This window comes from Suricata suricatta, chromosome 1 (assembly GCF_006229205.1).
Source record: "Suricata suricatta isolate VVHF042 chromosome 1, meerkat_22Aug2017_6uvM2_HiC, whole genome shotgun sequence".
Lineage (NCBI taxonomy): Eukaryota > Metazoa > Chordata > Mammalia > Carnivora > Herpestidae > Suricata > Suricata suricatta.
In genome coordinates, this window is record NC_043700.1 from 155,025,015 (window position 1) to 155,038,397 (window position 13,383).

General features: G+C 40.6%; 1 protein-coding gene and 1 pseudogene across 6 annotated transcripts in view; one reads left to right on the plus strand and one right to left on the minus strand.

The window, feature by feature from the left end:
• Positions 1 to 13,383, plus strand: part of FRYL (FRY like transcription coactivator) — a 261,750-nt gene that overhangs the window by 41,247 nt on the left and 207,120 nt on the right. The gene's annotated exons all lie outside the window — the stretch shown is intronic.
• LOC115302083 lies at positions 9,923 to 10,723 on the minus strand (annotated as a pseudogene).

Here is a 13,383-nt window from a genome sequence, read left to right on the forward strand (position 1 = left end):
GGAATATCACTGTCATGTTAATTTCACTCATCTAATGAGTGAAATTGGATATCTTTAACTTTAAAAATTTCTTTATAGAGGTGCCTGGGTAGCTCAGTTGGTTAAGCGTCCAGCTTTAGCTCAGGTCATGATCTCATGGTTCATGGGTTTGAGCCCCGCGTTGGGCTTTGTGCTGAAAGGTAGCTCAGAGTCTGGAGCCTACTTCAGATTCTGTATCTCCCTCTCTCTCTGACCCTCCCCTGTTCACGCTGTCTCTCTCTGTCTCTCAAAAATAAATAAAAAACATTAAAAAAAGTTTTAAAATAAGTTTATTTATAGGCATTTTATTTACTTTTAATTTTTATTTATTTAAAAAAATTTTTAATTTATATTTTAGAGAGAGGGAGAGCTAACAGGGGAGGGGCAGAGAGAGAGGAAGAGAGAGAATCCCAAGCAGGCTCCACACTGTCAGTTCAGAGCCTAATGAGGGGCTTGAACCCATGAGCTTTCATTTCATTCATGGCCTCCAGCCAAAATCAAGTTGGATGTCTAACCGACTGAGTCACCCAGGCTCCCATTATTTATTTTTTAAATGTTTATTTTTGAGAGAGAGAGACAGTGTGAGCAGGGAAGGGGCAGAGAGAGAGAGGGAGACACAGAATCCAAAGCAGGCTTCAGGCTCTGAGCTGTCAACACAGAGCCTGATGTGGGGATTGAACTTACAACCTGGGAGGTCATGACCTGAGCTGAAGTCGGACCCTTGACTGACTGAACCACCCAGGAACCCCTATAGACATTTTAGAATCATCTAAATTAACGATTTTTTAAAAGATAGTCTTATACCAAGTTTACCTTGAGCCACACACTGGGCTGAATATATTTTTATATGGTTAGGAGGTATTTGCATTTTATTTTCCTGTTAACTGTCCATCTTTTAAAAAAATATTTTTATTTTTGAGAGCAGGAGAGGGGCAGACACACACACGCACACGCGCACGCGCGCGCACAGGCTGCAGGCTCTAAGCTGCCAGCACAGAGCCTGATATGGGGCTTGAACTTGTGAACCACATGATATGACCTGAGCTGAAGTTGGACGCTTAAACAACTGAGCCACCCAGTACCCCAACTGTCCATTTTTTTAAGCCCCATTTTCTTGAGGTTTGTTGATATTTGCTATTTTGTAAGTGTTTTACATATGACGGATATCAACCTTTTTGTCTGTTTTCTTCCTCCTGCCAGTTAAATAGAGGTATTTATCTACTTTTAGCTTGCTTCATTTTGCTTCTCCTTTTCCAGTAATGTTACATTTAATCTTTGGGCTGAGTGATCATTCACTGGTGATTCTACGGCTCAGACCTAATTCAGCATTTCTGCAACTCAGTATACCCCAGGTAGAATTCCACTTTATCCACAAGCTTTATGCTCCTGTGTTCCCTTTATTAGATAACGGCATTACCATCTTCCCCGTCAAGAACTTGAGGTGATCTCTTGTGGTAAATTTATTATTCAGCAGATGTTTGTTAAGCACCCGCCAGGTGCCAGGTACTGGGCTAGGCATAGGTAACGAATACTTATAATCCTACCTCTCAGGGCATAGCCTAATGGGCAATAGATGTTAATCAAATATGTACTTAAACCCATGTCTAAATGTCTGGGAAGTATTCCAAGAGAGAATTTAAAGGTTGGGACATGTACTAGACGGGAGAGTTTAGGTGGATAGCGTTGTTGAGGAAGGGACACTTAAATTGAGATTTGAAGGCCACTTAGGGTTCCACCTGGTGACACACACCAGGGCGCTACTTTGCAGATACAGGAAAACAGTGAGTGAAGGGTCCTGAGGCAGGAAAGAAGTTGAACTTCTAGGAAATGAAAAGTCCAGTTTGCCTGGCAGGCAGGGAGGTGGGGTGGAGGGCCTTGAGATGCAACTTGATTTAATTTGTAAAACAATCACTCCCGGCTTTGGTAGGGTAATGCGTGGGAGGGGGTAATGCAGTAGGAGGCTGTGGCAGTGTTTGCGGAAAGTGATGGTCCCCCATTTGTTCAGCTGTGAAATTCTTTCAGTTCTACGTCAGTGCTTTGTTGGTGCCTCCCACAGCCTTAGTTCAGAAAGTTATCTCTTGGCTTCTCCACTAGGTGTTTACAAACTGGTCCTGCTCATTCAGGCTTTCTTCCCATCTGCTTCAAAAGGTAACTTTTAGAAACTACAGGTCTGTTCCTATCACTTACTTTCTCAAAAACTCAAGGTGGCTCCCTATGTTGGTTAATTTTGTGTGTCAACTGGACTGGGCTAATGGATGCCTAGAGAGCTGGTAAAACATCATTTCTGCTTAGGTCTGTGAGGACGTCTCCAGAAGAGATTAGCATTTAAGTCAGTAGACTAAGTAAAGAAGGTCTGCCTCATGGCTGTGGGTGGGCATCACCAATCCACTTAGGATTCAAATAGAACAAAAAGGCAGAGGAAGGGTGAATTTGCTCACTCTCCTTGAGCTGGGACTTCCCTCTTCTGTACTCAGACATTTGAGCTTCAGGTTCTCGGCCTTTGGAATCTGGGACTTATACATACAGCATCCTCTGCCCTCAACCTTTGGCCTCAGATGGACAATTACACCTTTGATTGGCCCCATGGGACTCCTACTGAGTTATACCACTGGTTTTCACGGTTCTCCTGTTTGCAGATGGCATATCATGGGACTTCTCCATAGTCATATGTGCTAATTTCCTTCCTCATACATATATATAGATGTATGTGTATGTGTTCCCTTTAGTGTGTGTGTATGTCTCCCGTTGGTTCTGTTTCTCTGTAGTCTCTGAACCCTAAGACACTCCCTCTTGGAGGAAAAATGAAAAGTGAAAGCCCTCCTGAAACTGAAGCCTGTATCATTTCCTTAAGATTCCAAGTGTGCTCCTCTAGATTACTTTCCTTTAGGCAACCAGACTGATACGTTTTTACTTCTTTTTCTTGAGCTCATCTTCATATTCTGTCATGACATCTCTTTCTGGAACCCTATCTTTTCTCTCTTTTTTTTTTTGCCCTAAAGGCTCTGCTCAAATCCTAACTGTTCCTCAGTCCTCCTTAAGTCTCCTCAGTCAGCTTGACTTTTAACCCATATAGCCTATTTTTTTTTCCTATTTTCTTTTTTGGTAGGTCAATTCCAAGATTGGTCACAGTGTGTATTGTATTAGAAATATTCATCTATTTGAATTCAGAGCACAAATAAGTATGTGTTTTTTATTTGTGTAACTGATAAGAACTCAATAGATACTTGTTGAATTGTATGAAATTACAGAGCATTCAATGTGGTCGATCACTTACTGAAATCTCTTGTGAAAGAGAAGAGTCTCAAGTAGAATTTTATAAATATTTTGTATTGAACCTTCAGAGGCAGGGAAATTTTATTTGCCTTTTGAAATGGTCTTTACAATTCAGTCAGCATCAGGTAATACTTATACTCTCGCTACGAGTTTGACAAAAATGTTTATATGGCAATATCAGAGAGCTCTTATGACTTCCAGAAGGGAAGGAAATGACACATTTAGAGCATTCAGTATTTGATTTCCATGGTGGTGGAGAATGGCCAATACAATCAGGTAGCATATCTAAATCTCTTCTTTTACCTGAGGTGTCTTATAGACTGACTTCTACTTGGCTAACTTGCTATTGGGATCTTGCTAGGTTGAAAGCACTAGTCTGCATGTTGACAATATTAGTATTCTTGATTCTCATATGTGATTTTGTTTGTATGTCAGGGACAGGCGGCGTGTTTCTTTTGTGAAGAGAAGAGTGCTATCATTACTGCCTGCAGACTCGCAGAAAATGATTTTATGTATTCCACCTTTTTCTTTTTAAGTTTGTTTATTTTGAGAGAGAGTGCACATGAGCAGGGGAAGGGCAGAGAGAGAGGGAGAGACCGAGAATCCCAAGCAGTCTCTGCACTGTCAGCACAGAGCGGGATGCGGGGCTCAAACTCACTCATGAGGTCATGACCTGAACCCAGATCAAGAGTCAGATGCTTATCCGACTTAGCCACCCAGGCAGCCCTCTATCTTTTTTTTTAGTTTTGCAGGTTTTCTTCTTTTTCTCATATTTCTTTCTCCATCCCTCTCTCCTTTCCTCTTATAAATAAGGCTAAATCACTTTGTCTGTTAATATAGCTTAGTATTGTGTCACTGTACTACATCCCTCGTCCTGCCTTCTCATTTGAGGTCATTTCTCATTATAATGGACATAGGGTTTATATAGATTTGTTTTATATGTGACTTTTGAGAGATTAATGTAACTTTCAGTCCCTTTGGATCACCTCTTGAATTAAATGTCTATTTTTGTCTTCTAATACATATTGATGCAATAAAATGGTAGATTATAATCCATCCTGAATGGGATTTCTTTTTGTCATTGGGAAAACAGTACAGACTAACCCTCTTACATCTATTTTAAAAGTAAGTTTCCTAAAGTCACATTTCAAATTTTTGGTGTTTCAGCAATATTAAACGAATGAGAAGTATTTTTGTGATGGATACACACACACACACACACACACACACACACACACACACATATAATATTAAAAAATTTTTTTACATTTATTTATTATTGGGAAACTGAGACAGAGCATGAGCATGGGAGGGGCAGAGAGAGGGAGACACAGAATCCAAAGCAGGCTCCTGGCTCTGAGCTGTCAGCACAGAGCCTTATGTGGGGCTCACACGATGAGATCATGACCTAAACTGAAGTTGGACGCTCAACCAACTGAGCCACTCAGGCGCCCCTGGTTATATTATTTTAAGGTAAAAATATCTTAATGGATATTTTTAGTGAGCTTGCTTAAATTGGGACATTAAGTCTTAGTTTCTGCAATATGATTTTGTTAAAAAATTGCTTTGAAACAGTAACGAGGGCAGGCACTTACAGGTAAGAATCAAATTATCATTTGCTCCTGTGATCTTCAATCACACTGCATTTAGTTTGGGCTGATGAAAGTTTTTATTTTTAAAACTGAGCACCTATAAAACAAGAAATGTTTCATGTAGCTCATGGTTTGACAGGTTTATGAAAGGCTTATGAGATAAAATTGTCCTAAGTGAAAGAGTACATTCCACATAGTACTTATGTAACTAGTAGCGAGGGTGACAACCTGACGAGGTGAGAGAAGTGAGTCAGCTCCTAGCTTTGCACTCGCCACTTCTGTTTCCTCTCTTTTCCAGACCTCCACGAGCATTCCAGTTTCAAATACAATCACACCCTTAATACAGAAGTCTGCTATATTGAAAGATAAGCGCTTCTTATTTTGCAGTGAGTCCCATTTGTACCATATTGGAACTTTCTACAGCACTCTCCTTCTAGGACAGTTGAGGGGAGCTGGTCCTAGAACTGGATGAGTTGATTCCAAAAAGTCCTAGATCTGCCTTATTCATTGTTTGTGTCCTTCACTATCTAGCTTGATAAACCATCGGGCTCAGCAAAGGTAGTAGAATTAGGTCTATTTTTATTTATTATAGTCCACCGGTGTGTTAGGTTTCTAGAAAGCTTAACATTTTTTTCTTTCCTTTTTTGCTTTACTCTAATAAATCTTCCAGTTAGTATTTACATCTAGCCTTATTATGATTTGGATATTATGATTTTGATATATTAAAATGATTTTTTTAATGTTTTTATTTATTTTTTGGGAGAGAGAAAGACTGAGCATGAGCAGGGGAGGGGCAGAGAGAGAGAGAGAGAGGGAGACACAGAATCTGAAGCAGACTCCAGGCTCCATGCTGTCAGCACAGAGCCCGATGTGGGGCTCAGACCCACAAACAGTCAGATCGTGACGCGAGCCGAAGTCAGCACTTAACCGACTGAGCCACCCAGGCTCCCATAAAATTCTTAATCGGAGGAGCATAACCTCAATTAGGAAGTTGGTTCAGAGACAACATTCCAAGGGCATTTTTCTGATGACACTAAACAGAGCCAGGGACCAGATACTGTCTTAACATAAAGCAAGATTAAAGGAGACGAGGCAAACAGGGACCTAGGAGAAAAAGGATGATTTAAGTGCTGTGGGAGGAAGTTTCCTTTAAAACCACAGATGTGGCAATTAATAGCTTTATACTGTGTCAGGTTTTCCCTGTAAATGTAGAGACTGCTAACACCGAATTTTGCAGCTGATTGAATTATCATTGGTGTTTACACTGGGAGCATCCATCTTTGGGAAACATTTTAAGTTAAAGATTATTTTAAGAATTCTGGCTGAAGCAGAAGACTGTCACTTTCTTCTATGAAGTTGTTCTTGGACTTTTAAATTAGTAGTGAGACATTAACAGAAGAGGATTGAATTTAGTCTTAAAATAAGCATCTGTGATTTGTTAGCCATATTATGATTTCTCCTTCCCCTACCCTTTGTTTTTACTTAAAAAAAAAAAAAAGATTTCTAGTTTCTTTCCTTTTTTATTTTCTTTTTCTTTTTTGATTTCTAGTTTCCTATCAATGTGGTTAGAAAAGATGCTTGATATGATTTCAGTCCTCTTAAATCTATTCAGACTTGTCTTGTGGCCTCACATGATTTGTCCTGGAGGGCGTTCCAAGCGCACTTGAGAATGTGCATCCTGTTGCTTTTGGATGAAATGTTCTGTATGTATCTGTTAGGGCTGTCGGGTCTAATGTGTCATTTAAGGTTGATGTTTTCTTATTTGCTGTCTGATCTACCCATTGATGTGAGTGGGGTACTAGAGTCCTCTGCTGGGGCTCCTGAGTGGTTCAGTCAGTTAAGTGTCGGATTTTGTCTCAGGCTATCATCTCCCGATCGATAGGTTTGAGCCCCATGTCGGGCTCTGTGCTGTCATGACTGCTCAGAGCCTGGAGCCTGCTTCAAATTCTGTGTCTCCCTCTCTGCCCCTCCCCCGCTCATGCTCGCTCGCTCTCTTTCAAAAAATAAATAAACATTAAAAAATTGTTAAAGTTCCCTGCTGTTATTGTATGGCTGTTTCTCCCTTCATATCTGTTAATATTTGCTTTATATATTCAGATGCTTCTATATTGGATTCATAAATATTTACAAATGTTCTATTCTCTTGTTGGATTGACCCCTTTATCATTATATAATGTGCTTTGTCTCTGGTAGCAATCTTTGTTTTATTATTTATTATTTTTTATTTTTTTATTTTTATTTTTTTTAATGTTTTATTTATTTTTGATGCAGAGAGAGACAGAGCATGAGAGGGGGAGGAGCAGAGAGAGAAGGAGACACAGAACCAGAAGCAGGCTCCAGGCTCTGAGCTAGCTGTCAGCACAGAGCCTGACGTGGGGCTCGAACCCACGAACGTGAGATCTGACCTGAGCCGAAGTCGGAGGCTTAATTGACTGAGCCACCCAGGCGCCCCGCAATCTTTGTTTTAAAGTGAATTTTTTTACTTACTTTTAAACATTTATTAAAAATATTTTTTTAATGTTTTACTTTATATTTGAGAGAGAGGGGGAGAGAGAGAGAGACAGATAGACAGACAGATAGAGCATGAGCAGGGGAGGGGCAGAGAGACAGAATCTGAAGCAGGCTCCAGGCTCTGAGCCGTCAGCAGAGAGCCTGATGCAGGGTTTGAACCCATGAACAGTGAGATCGTGACCTGAGCTGAAGTTGGATGCTTAACCAACTTTGCCACCCAGGTGCCCCTTAAAAATTTAATTTAGAAAGAGAGCAAAAAACCATGGGAATTGGAGAGAGGAGCAGAGGGGGAGAGAGGGAGAGAGAGAGAACCTGCTTAGCTTGGAGCCTGATGCGGGGCTTGATCCCATGACTGGGATCCTGACCTGAGGTGAAATCAAGAGTTGGATGCTTAACTGCCAGAGCCATCCAGGTGTTCCTAAAGTCAATTTTTCTTTCTTTCTCTATTTTTTTAAGTTCATATATTTATTTTTGAGAGAGAGCATGTGCACATGTGTGCGCACATGCCTGGGGTAAGAGCAGAGAGGGAGGGAGAGAGAATCCCAAGCAGGCTGTACACTGTCAGCACGGAGCCCAACTCACTCGAATTCCTGAACTGTGAGATCATGATCTGAACTGAAATCTAGAGTCAGTTGCTTAACTGACTCAGCCATTCAGGTGCTGCTGAATTTTTTTCTTATATATGTAAGTATAGCTGCCCTGGCTTTCTTTTGGTTTCCATTTATATGGAATATCTTTTTCTACCCCTTCACTTTCCGTCTATGCATGTTCTTAAGTCAAAAGGAGCCTCTTGTGGGAGGTATATATAGGTTTTGATTTTTAGTCCATTTAGCCACTCTGTCTTTTGATTGTAGTATTTAGTCCATTTACATTTAAAATGTAATTATTGATAGGTATGTACTTATTGCCATTTTGCTGTTTTTTGGCTGTTTTTGTAGTTTTCCTCTTTGTTCCTTTCTTCTCTTGCTCTCTTCCTTTGTGGTTTGTTGACATTTTTTAGTAGTATGCTTATGTTCCTTTATCCTTTGTGTATTTAATGTAGGTTTTGCTTTGTAGTTAAGGTTAACCTTAACTATAACAAGTTCTATTTTAACTATAAGTCTATTTTAGGTTGATGAAATAGTTGCCAGCTTAAGTGTGATCACATTCTAAAGCTCAACATTGTTATTCCTCCCCTGCATGTTTTTGATGTCACATTTTACATCTTTTTTTCTTTTTACCCTTTCTTTTTTAATCCTTTCCCTGCTCCAACTCTCAAAAAAAAAAAAAATACCAGAGATTAAGTACAAGGAAACTCAAAGAACCAAAGTAAGCCAGCCCAAGATTAGCAGGCTCCCTCCCACAGGAGCCAAAGTCTGGGCACCAGGGTCTTCACTCAGAACCTAGAAGTAAAAGCTGGTGGAGAATAAAGTGGTCAAGAGGCTAGTAGTCAGTGGGGCACCCCCAGCAGGGCTGGGCTGTGTAAGAAGTGGTGTTTGTTGGCTTTGTCTGAGAGCTCCTTTCTAGAGGGAGGCATCCAGAATCTGGGCACTGTGCAACCCATATGAGGCCAAGGCTAAGGTCCTGGCTCTAGAGAAGGCACACAAGCAGTGGAAAGCAGCCCATGACAGTGAGTGGTCTCACACTGGACAAAGTTATCCCTTAACTAGTTATTATAATCATAGTTATTTTTACTACTTTTGTTCTTTTTAATAAGTGACAAATCCATTATTTTCATTATTATTATATTGATCTTTCCAGTGTGATTTACCCTTCGATGCGTGTTCCTATTACTGATTAACACTTTTTTTTCTCCCAGCTTGAAGAGGTCATTTTAACATTTCTTTTAAGGCTAATTTAGTGGTGATAAACTCCTTAGGCTTTTGCTCATCTGGAAATCTCTCTCTCTAATTCTGAATGATAATTTTTGGTTGGAAGTTTTCTTCTTTTAGCATTTTGAATACATAGTGTCACTCCCTTCTGGCCTACAAACTGCTGAAAAATGGGTTGAAAGTCTTATGGGAGTTCCCTTTTAGATAACGAGTTATTTTTTTTCTTGCTACCTTTAGGGTCTCTTTGAGTTGATCTTATATGGATCTCCCTGGGCCTCCTGGATCTGGATGTCGGTTTCCTTCTCTAGGTTAGGGATGTTTTAAGCCATTCTTTTTTCAAAAAAAGATTTCTGTCCCTTTCTTTCTCTTCTGGGAGCCCTGTGATGAAAATCCTAGTCCATTTGGTGTTATGCCCTAAGTCCCTTAAGTTATCTTCACTTTTTTTTTTCATTCTTTTTTCTAGAATTTCATTTCTTTTTCTTGCTGCTCTGTTTGGGGGACTTCCCCTTCCTTATCTTTGAGTTGATTTATCCTTTCTTCTGTTTCGTAGAGTCTGCTGGTGAACTCCTCTATCATTGTGTTCATCAGCTCCATAACTCCTTTCTAGTCCTGCTGTGTATTTTCCATCTCTTCGTTGGAGTTCTGTGTTCATCCATTCTTCTCTCCGTTTTCTCCCCAGTTTGGTGAGCATCTTTATGAGCATTACTTTGAACTCTATCAGGTAGATACCTCAGCTATCATTAAGGGCTTTTTTTCCCTAAGAGATAGATCTTGGCTCTGTTCCATCTGGTGAAAGTCCTTCAGGATCCCCATCATATCTGCAAAGCTGCTGCCCTTGGACAGAGGGACACAGTCATCCTCTTCACCCAAGCTGTGGGTAGCTCTGTGTTCTGGTTTGCAGCACTCAGGGCTGGCAGAACAAAGCAGGGGGACTGATGGAAACTCAGGGACCTCCACCTTGGTCTCCTTGGTGATGTCATTAATGGCAAAGAAAGTTGTATAGTGGAGTGAGGATCCAAAACCAGGTAAGGGAGAAGAGACATTTGAACTTCCTGGAGATAAGAAATCTGTTGTTAATGAAACTGAAGCAGCCTCAGCTGCCACTATTTTAGCAATGTGGCCGTGCAGTTGGTTCAAGCTCATCCAGCAGCTCTGTGGTGCAGCTCGGGGCTGGAATGGTCAGAAAGACGATCACCCGGGACCCACGCAGGCTGGGCATTGTGCTGTGTGACAATTAGAGGGCTAGGCTTCCAGGTGTGCAAGAGCTGTGTGTCAGTCCTGTCCTGGGCCTATGTCTCCTCTTCATTCACAGCAATCCTGGCAGTGTCAGCCAGAGTAGGGATGGGGGGGGGGGCACATCCTTTAGACACAGGTCAGACATGTTGGGCACAGGGTCTCAAAGGATGCAAGGGACATGGCTTCAGGGGGCAGGCTGGTCCCAGTTCTTCTCACTATACTTTGAGTAGCCCCGTGTGGCTTATTTTGCCAGATTGGGATGGTCGCATTGGCTTCCATTCCTGATATTTCCACCAGCTCCTGCGCTTGAAGAACGAGGCAGCTGCAGGGACTCCCTCATATCAGGCATTCTTGCTAATGACCCCTCCTGCCACAGTGGCTGCCCCCCGTGGTTTTTTTGTTTGTTTTTTGTTTTACTTTTGATAAAGTAAATTTATTCTTTCTTTATTAACAAACACACAATTTACCTTAACTATGTTTAAATCTTTTTGAGCAGTCTCTAGCTTTTGTTCTAAAAAACATACTGCAGTCATAATTGCATCTTAATTTGAGAAGTTTGTTTCATAGAACTCCGTATAACAGCTTATTCTTTTAGAATAGAAGAGAATCCAGGTGAGCAGTGTCTCCCCATTTAGTAGCTTCATCAGTTTCCATAGCTGCAAAGTTGAACATTTACAGAAATGAGTTTCTTGGGGTTAAAACGAAGTAATGTGTGTAAAGCACCTAACCTACTTCCTTGGGCATAGTAGGCCCTCAGCAATTAGTGGTTTTTTTATTCCTATTGGTTTCTTAATTAATTTGGATTTCTAGGGCACCGTTTCTTTGGGTACAGTGAACCAGAACTGAATTTTCTCCCCTCCTATATTTGTAACTTATTTAGACTGACTTCACCGCTGTGAAGAATAAAGCCTATTGGTGGAGTGGGGTGGGGCTTTTGGACTTTTGTGTGCAAGTCCTTGTAGAGTTACTGGATGTACTGGAATGTGAAGGATTAAGCTTTGTGGCATGTTCTATATGGTCATCCATAGTGACCAAACTCATTTGGAATGTTGTTTTGTTACTAACTTTGAAATGTGTTATTTTCCATACAGAGGATTTTGATCTGAATAAATTGCTTATTATCTTTTATAAATTTCTAGAGCAAGAGGAACTGTCAGTCAGTGTAAACCTTACCCTGCACAGTGCTTGCTTCCATAAACATGGGGGGAGGCATCCCGGGGTAACCATTTCTGGGACCCAGCCAGGCACCGTTGTGTAACCAGGACGAGACGGGATAGCACCCAGCTTTGGAGCCTGTCATGCTGGGAAGTTACAGCTCACAGGCCTACAGTGAAATAGTCATGTTTATTGAGCCTTAATTTTTTTTTTGATCAATGGCTAACCAGCTCCTCAAAGAGAGCCATAAATCGTTCCTATGGTTGTAGATTGCCCATCAGTGAGTCTTCTGGCAGTGGAGGTTGTGAGCCCCCTACTTGGTGAGGTGGTCCCTGGCTCCTCTTTCACTTAAATTTGATGACTGTCTCCATTGTTTCTACCTGACTGTAACTAGAATATATTTATTTATTTATTTATTTATTTATTTTAACATTTATTCATTTTTGAGACAGGGAGATAGGGTGCGAGTGGGGGAGGGTCAGAGAGAGAGGGAGACACAGAATCTGAAGCAGGCTCCAGGCTCTGAGCTGTCAGCACGGAGCCCGACGCAGGGCTCAAACCCACAAGCGGTGAGATCCTGACCTGAGCCGAAGTCAGATGCTCAACCGACTGAGCCACCCAGGCGCTCCTAGGTAGCTTTTCTTAAAGCACCTGAAACTTGTCATCATAGCATATCTCTCTCCTGGCTGGTTTGTAAGCTCCTGGCCGGTGGGGGCTGTGTCTGAACAGGTGTCACTTACTGCGGATTCTGGGAGCTCAGAGTTGACCGTTAGTCACCGTTAAGTCCCTGTCTCCCTGTGGCTGATGAAAACTCCTCCACATTAACTGGTCCAATAAATATTGTTCAAAATCTCTAGCAATTGTTTGATGAAAAACCTCTCCATCCTGTATCCTGGACCACTCGCATGATACCCATTTTTCTTTCTTTCTCCTCTGCAAATACAAATTCTCTATTTCCTTTATTTCTTTCAAGGAATATTTCAAATCCTCCTCCATGAAGGTTTGGCAAGGTATGTTTAATTATAGTTGTAATTAAAATTTAGAAATCTGGGAAAAGGTGAGAAATACTAACCAGAACTGTAAATTTGGAATTGCTTATTAAAATACATTATTCTTTTAGTAATGAAAACATATTTGTAAATACTTTCCTCATTTAAGAATCACAAATCCTATTAATTGTGGCAAAATTCTCTGTTTTTCCACATAATTTAACTCAGAACCTCAAAGTAATAGAATTTTAGGTAACTCTTATGGAAAGAGAGAGTTGTGTTATGATTTTTAGGTTGTCATGAGAAAGGTGTCTTTTATTGCATCACATGACATTTTATATCTTATAAAAGGTATGAGGATTGGCTTTAATGTCCTTATTTATAGGAGGTTTTATTGGGATTTAGGCTTGGAAATCTTTTATGTAGACTCCTTCCCCCCTCCTACTTCAATTAAACTGTAATAATTTATTGAAAGTTAATGTATATAGGAAGAAACTTTGATGTCATTGAAATTTATTTTGGAGAAAACGATTCCTTCTAAGACAAAGGCAGAGGAGACCACTTGAGCCAACAACTGGTGGACTTTGGAGTGCTATAAATCACGGTTGAATCATGAAAGCTGTATATTGTCCTGTCCTCTGCTGTTGTTTTTTGTATTTACTAGGCCTATTTGCTCATTTCTTTGTTAATTAGTAATATGTCATTAAGTGGGTAGAGAAAAAAAGGAATGATTGAGACAAAAAGTTAGTGTTGAATTTGGTTCTGCGTTTTAGAATAATTCTACAGTGAGTTGTTTTT